The sequence below is a fragment of the Lactuca serriola genome, chromosome 9, assembly GCF_051521515.1.
Source record: "Lactuca serriola cultivar US96UC23 chromosome 9, Lser_US96UC23_V15, whole genome shotgun sequence".
Lineage (NCBI taxonomy): Eukaryota > Viridiplantae > Streptophyta > Magnoliopsida > Asterales > Asteraceae > Lactuca > Lactuca serriola.
In genome coordinates, this window is record NC_136416.1 from 63,686,444 (window position 1) to 63,693,540 (window position 7,097).

Consider the following 7,097-nt stretch of genomic DNA (forward strand, 5'->3'; position numbering starts at 1 on the left):
TTAGTAATGGAGGGACTCGACGAGTTGTTCATATAACTCGGCGAGTCCAAGGAAATCTTCTTAAGCTCAAGAACAGCTCGTCGAGTTGTTCATATGACTCGGCGAGTCGGATGAAGATTGTCTGAGTTTTTGGATCGAGAGAGTACTCGTCGAGTCGATGCCATACTCGACGAGTAGCTACGAGTGAGGTTGTGAAATGAGATTAGAGACTCGGCGAGTTGGCGGCCCAACTCGGCGAGTCAGGTCAACTGTGGGTTGACTTTGACCGGGAGAGTTGACTTTGACCAAGGGTAAAAGATTCATTTTACCCCAGTGCAGTGTTTAGTATTTGATTGAATGTGTTTATGGCCTTGTAGTCGGGGAGATACCGGAGCAGCAGCAGTTAGCTTTCAGAGCCATTCACACAGCAGCCAGTTCATGAGGTGAGTTTCCTTCCAGTAGTAACGGGTCTAAGGCCACAATGCCGGCCCATTTAGCTAGCAGTCAGCTTCGGACCTCGGTCCGATGTAGTAGTTAGTATGTTTGACGCCTTCGTGGTTCAGGCAGGGTTATGTGTTTATGCTAGATGATATGTTTATGCTATGTTCAGTCAGCTACGGACTTCGATCCGATGTAGGGGACAAGGTCCCAGTCAGCTTCGGACTTCGGTCCGATGTCAGCTTCGGACTCCGGTCCGATGTAGGGGATGTAGGTCCTAGTCAGCTTCGGACTTCGGTCCGATGTTTCAGTCAGCTTCGGACTTCGGTCCGATGTCCTGGTCAGCTTCGGACTCGGTTCGATGTAGGGGACGAAGGTCCCAGACAGCTTCGGATTTCGGTCCGATGTTCTAGTCAGCTTCGGACTTTGGTCCGATGTAGGGGGCAAGGCCCCGGTTAGCCGGACTTCGGTCTGATGCAGTAGGCAAGGCCCAGTATGTGTTTTATATGTTATTGTGTGGTATGTGGTAGTTTGGGGGAGCTCACTAAGCTTCGTGCTTACAGTTTCAGTTTTGGTTTCAGGTACTTCCGCAAGCAAGGGGAAGAGCTCGGGATGATGGCATCGCACACACCACAGCTATAGTTTTTATCCTGGGAGTTGATCAGCTATCTTAGATATGTTTTGATACAGTCGTGACACCGTTTGCTCATTTGTATTTTAGCATGGTTTTGAGATTTGCAACACATGGTTTTATTATGATATACTCTGTTTTATGATTTTTGGTTATATTAAAAATGAAATTTTCGGGTCGTTTCAAGTTGGTATCAGAGCCCTGGTTTGAGGGATTCAGGTACACCTCCGAGTGCATCCGAACTCAAACTAAGGGAAAGATAAAAAGATTTTCACAAAAAAAAATGTTTTCGAATGAGATTTTGAAAAGCACTTAGAAAGAAAAGAAATTTTAAACAAGATAAGGGTGTGGTGCATGCGATCAGCCGAGCTCAAGTAAGTACTCCCAAATTACCAATACAAGTTTTATTATTATGATTAATTGTTCCAGCTTTAGTAGAACAGCATGCTAGTATAGGACTAAGGATCTAGGAGGATGCCTTATGTGCCTGCTTTATGTGTTACAGCTTTATGAGAATTGCATGCTAGTATTGAGTAGACAGCAGTAGGATAGCCTGTTTAGGTTATGCCTGGTAGCGCGAGCTTAGCATTGTATGCTAGAGTAGCTTCTCGTTATGAGAATAGTTTTGCCTGAGTATGTTTCCCTTATCCGAATGCTGCTTGCTTTGTGCTTTGTGGGACTCTGAGTGGTGGGAGTTAGCCATTAGGTGAATACGTCACATCACATGTGATCAGGGTTGAATAATCTCAGAGTGCTGGATTTGGCCCTATTGCGCAGCTCTTGTCTGAGTCCAACCGTTGTAGGGACGAGTCTTTTACTCGAAGGATTATCTGAGCCTCATTGCATGTGATGGTATTCAGGTGGTGGCTAGTCAGCATTACAAGGAGGCCTTCGGCAGCTGAGGACTGGTATGAGTGGAGTCAGCGATTTCCCTAGGGCAAGCCTAGGATGAGAGTAGAAGAGATCAGTAGTAGTAGAAGTGACTTGGTGGAGTCAAGGCGGTTCTTGAGGAAAGTACGGATAGATGTGGAAGGTAGTATGGGCCCGTACTACTGAAAGCAGAGGATCCGTACTCGAATCAAGGAAGGCCGAGACAAGACCAAGAAGCTAGTAGTAGTATCAATGATCCCTTGAGATATTTCAGTTTTCTGATATTGCTATGATGTGTTTCAGTATGGTGGTTTTGCGTCCGAGGACAGCAGCCGGCAGTGGAGGTGCCGGGGAGGGATCAGGATCAGGCTCGGGGAACGAGCCCATGGATGAGCAGACCAGAGAGTTTCTTTCTTCAGAGATTACTCGTATCATTTTAGAGCAGACTCCTGTGATCTTCAGTTCGATCAAGGAGGGTATCCTAGAGCTGATGGATGAGAGATTGGGCACCTTTCGTGCCGAGGTGGCGGCCATGATGGGGTCGCGCACACTTACTTTCAGGGAGTTCAGGGCATGTGGAGCTCCAGACTATCATGGGGTGCGGGACCCCATAGCGAGTACTAGATGGTTGGCAGATGTGGCCAACGCATTCCGCACTAGCAAGTGTCCCGAGGGGGACAAGGTCAGATTGGCGTCCTGTCTTCTGAAGGACAGGGCACGGGATTGGTGGGAGGAGGTCGGACATACTATAGGAGATGATGCAGCATTGGATGCCATGACCTGGGTTGATTTCTCTACCAGGTTCAGGGCGGAGTTTGCACCAGTTATTGAGGTGCAGCAGCTAGCCAGAGAATTTCAGGACCTCACCCAGACTATAGAGACCGTGGCGGAGATCACCGCCAAGTTCAGGGAGAGGGCTCTTTTTGTTCCTCAGTATGCGGCCGATGAGGAAATGAAGAAGGCCCGTTATCATGAGATGTTGCGGAGCGATATCCGCCAGTTTGTGATCCGGTCCAGCTGTAAAACGTTGGATGACATGATTGCTAGGGCTCGGGAGAGGGAGATTGATCTCGAGATGGAGAAGAAGAGGAAACCGGAGGCAGTTTCGGGTTCAGGCAGTTCGGGCAAAAAGCCCAAGGTTTCTGATCACAGGTCCAGGTCCCAGCCGAGCCACAGTCGATGTGGCAGGTGTGGGAAGATGCACGATGGGGTGTGCAAGGCAGGGAGTTCCGGCTGCTTCAAGTGCGGTCGGACTAGGCATTTGAGTAGGGATTGTACGGCCCCTGCTACTGCTGTTGCAGCATCAGATCTGATTTGCTTTCAGTGCAATCAGAGGGGACATAAAAAGTCTCAGTGTCCGAGTTTAGCTGCAGTAGGGAAGGTGGTTGCACCTGCCCCTGCTACCTTGAGGATTACAGATGGCCGGCAGGGCCGAGCTGAGGCGCCTGTGGCGAAGAGTAGAGCGTTTCAGATGACAGCAGAGGAGGCGCGAGCGACTCCTGATGTGGTGACGGGTATGTATCTTCCCTTCATCTCTTTATTTTATTGATTGATTATTGCTTATGATTGTATGTTTTATATAGGGTCTTTCTCTGTGAACGGCATTTCTGCTATGGTATTATTCGATTCGGGGGCTACCCGATCATTCGTATCGCTTGCACTTAGCAAGAGATTTAGCAGAGATCTAGGGGAGGTAGATTGTCCATTAGAGGTTGAGATAGCAGATGACAGGACCGTGAGGGTCGGCAGAGTGCATAGAGGGTGTTCTCTTCAGTTGTTTGATGAGTAGTTTTCGGTGGACCTGGTTCCTATTCCCCTGCGAGGGAATAAGGTTATTGTGGGCATGGATTGGCTAAGCCCCATTGGGGCGGTGATTGATTGTGAGCTTCAGCTAGTGAGGGTTCGCACTCCCAGTGGGGGAGAGTTAGTGATTCAGGGCGAGAGGCCACAACGCAGACCGACCTTTTGTTCCGCCGCAAGGGCGAGGCGCTATTTTCAGCAGGGTTGCGCTGGTTATGTAGCTTATGTCTTGGATGCCTGGGAGAAGGGCAAGACGACAGTGGATGATGTTCCGATAGTGCGAGACTTTCCGGATGTATTTCCCGAGGATTTACCGGGGATACCTCCTGAGAGGCAGGTTGAGTTTAGGATCGATCTGATTCCTGGTGCGGCTCTGATAGCCAAAGCACCGTATCTCCTAGCTCCCCCTGAGATGCAGGAGTTGTCTACGCAGCTGCGAGAGCTGCTAGACAAGGGTTTCATTCGGCCGAGCAGTTCGCCTTGGAGAGCGCCGATCCTGTTTGTGAGGAAGAAGGATGGATCGCATCGTATGTGTATAGATTACCGGGAGTTGAATAAGGTGACGGTGAAGAACCGTTACCCACTTCCGAAGATAGATGATTTGTTTGACCAGCTTCAGGGAGCGTCTTGGTTCTCCAAGATCGATCTACGCTCCGGGTATCATCAGATGCAGGTTAGGGATGAGGATGTGCAGAAGACTGCTTTCAGAACCAGGTATGGTCATTATGAGTTTGTGGTGACGCCATTTGGGCTCACCAATGCCCCAGCCGCGTTCATGGATCTCATGAATCGCGTGTGCAGGCCGATGCTGGATCGGTCAGTGATAGTATTCATAGATGATATCTTGGTATATTTCAAGACGCAGGAGTAGCACGAGGAGCACCTGAGGGAGGTGCTAGAAGTTTTGAGAAGGGAGAAACTTTTCGCAAAGTTCTCCAAGTGTGAGTTCTGGTTGCGCGAGGTGCAGTTCCTTGGTCACCTCGTCAACCAGAAGGGTATTTTGGTGGATCCGGCCAAGATAGAGGCCGTGATGCAGTGGGAAGTTCCGAAGTCTCCATCTGAGATTCGGAGCTTCCTAGGGTTGGCAGGGTATTACCGGAGGTTCATTCAGGATTTCTCCAAGATAGCAGTGCCGCTCACCCGACTGACCAAGAAGTCGGTGGTATTTCGTTGGGGGCCTGAGCAGCAGGCAGCGTTCGAGACCCTCAGGCAGAGATTATGCGAGGCTCCGATCCTTACCTTGCCAGAGGGAGTAGAGGACTTCGTAGTCTACTGTGATGCCTCAATCACAGGTATGGGAGCAGTGTTGATGCAGCGAGGCCATGTGATAGCTTACGCCTCGAGACAGTTGAAGCCTCATGAGGCTAATTATCCTACCCATGATTTAGAGCTGGGGGTGGTTGTGTTTGCCCTCAAGATTTGGAGGCATTATCTTTATGGGGTCCGTTGTACTATCTACACGGATCACAAGAGTTTGAGATACCTTATGGATCATCCGAGTCTGAACATGAGACAGAGGAGGTGGTTGGATGTGCTGAAGGATTATGATTGTGAGATCCTTTACCATCCAGGGAAGGCCAACGTGGTGGCCGACGCCCTAAGCCGCAAGGTGTCGGCAGCCCCTATCAGATATTTGTGTTTGAGGATGACAGTGATTACTCCGTTGTTGGAACGGATCAGGGAGGCTCAGGTTGAGGGCCTCAAGGAGGAAAGGCAGAAGTGTGAGAGGATAGTGGGCCGAGCATCTTCGTTTGATTATGACAGTCGGGGATTGCTGACACTTCATGGGATAGTGTGGGTACCGTACTGGGGAGGAGTACGGCAGGTGTTGATGGATGAGGCTCATAAGTCTCGATTTTCCATTCACCCAGGGGCGACGAAGATGTATAGAGATCTTCGACTCGATTATTGGTGGCCCTGCATGAAGCGGGATGTCGCTTGGTATGTTGAGAGGTGCCTGACCTGCAGATCTAAAGCATCAACACAAAAAGAGGCCAATTACTCCATGAATCTGTAACGACCCGTTTCCGGTACGATGATTCCATAGTATTTATTTAGAAGTTGCAAGAGGGACTCGGCGAGTTCATAGCCTGACTCGCCGAGTAGGGACGGGGTTTTAGAGCACGTGTTAGTCGGCGACTCGGCGAGTCCATATTCGGGACTCGGCGAGTCTGCCTGCCTGGAAGAAACCCTAAATCCCCGGGTTGTTCACTATTTAAACCACCTTATAGCCCCCAATCTCGCCTCCTTCACCCTCAGAAAGCTGTGAGAAAACCCTAATCCATCCTTGAGTGATCTAAGTGTTCTTGTGTTAAATTTTGAAGGCTTGAAGAAGGAGAAGAAGAAAGGAGCAAGAAGAAGAGGTGTAGAGCAAAGATCCAAGGGCAAATCAGAGTTCTTTGAGGTATTCTTCGGATTCCCTCCTGTTTTATGCTTTTAACCTCCATTAGAACTCTTCTAGATCTAGTTTGATGCTTTCCTCAAGCCTTATGATTGTATGGATACCCTATTATGTCGAGATATCCTTAGATCTGTTCATTTGGGAGTTGTAGAGCCCAGATCTATTGCCTTTATGGAGCTATTTTGCATGATAACCCTAGATCTACTCTTTTAAGTGCCTTTTTAGCCTTTATCTCCTTTTTCATGTGTATGTACATGTAAAGTTGGAAACTTTTCGTGGTGAATCAGCTTATTGGACTCAGATCTATCATTTGCATGCAATGGATTCAAGCAGAAACGTGTTTAGAGTAGATGCATGGATGTGACTCGGCGAGTCGGAAGAACGACTCGGCGAGTCAAGTCGCGAGTCCCGTTTTTCCCCTTTTTGAGTGTTGTCGAGTGGAAGACGTGAGTAGTAGAGTGGACTCAGTGAGTGGGAGAGCAGACTTAGTAATGGAGGGACTCGACGAGTTGTTCATATAACTCGGCGAGTCCAAGGAAATCTTCTTAAGCTCAAGAACAGCTCGTCGAGTTGTTCATATGACTCGGCGAGTCGGATGAAGATTGTCTGAGTTTTTGGATCGAGAGAGTACTCGTCGAGTCGATGCCATACTCGATGAGTAGCTACGAGTGAGGTTGTGAAATGAGATTAGAGACTCGGCGAGTTGGCGGCCCAACTCGGCGAGTCAGGTCAACTGTGGGTTGACTTTGACCGGGAGAGTTGACTTTGACCAAGGGTAAAAGATTCATTTTACCCCAGTGCAGTGTTTAGTATTTGATTGAATGTGTTTATGGCCTTGTAGTCGGGGAGATACCGGAGCAGCAGCAGTTAGCTTTCAGAGCCATTCACACAGCAGCCAGTTCATGAGGTGAGTTTCCTTCCAGTAGTAACGGGTCTAAGGCCACAATGCCGGCCCATTTAGCTAGCAGTCAGCTTCGG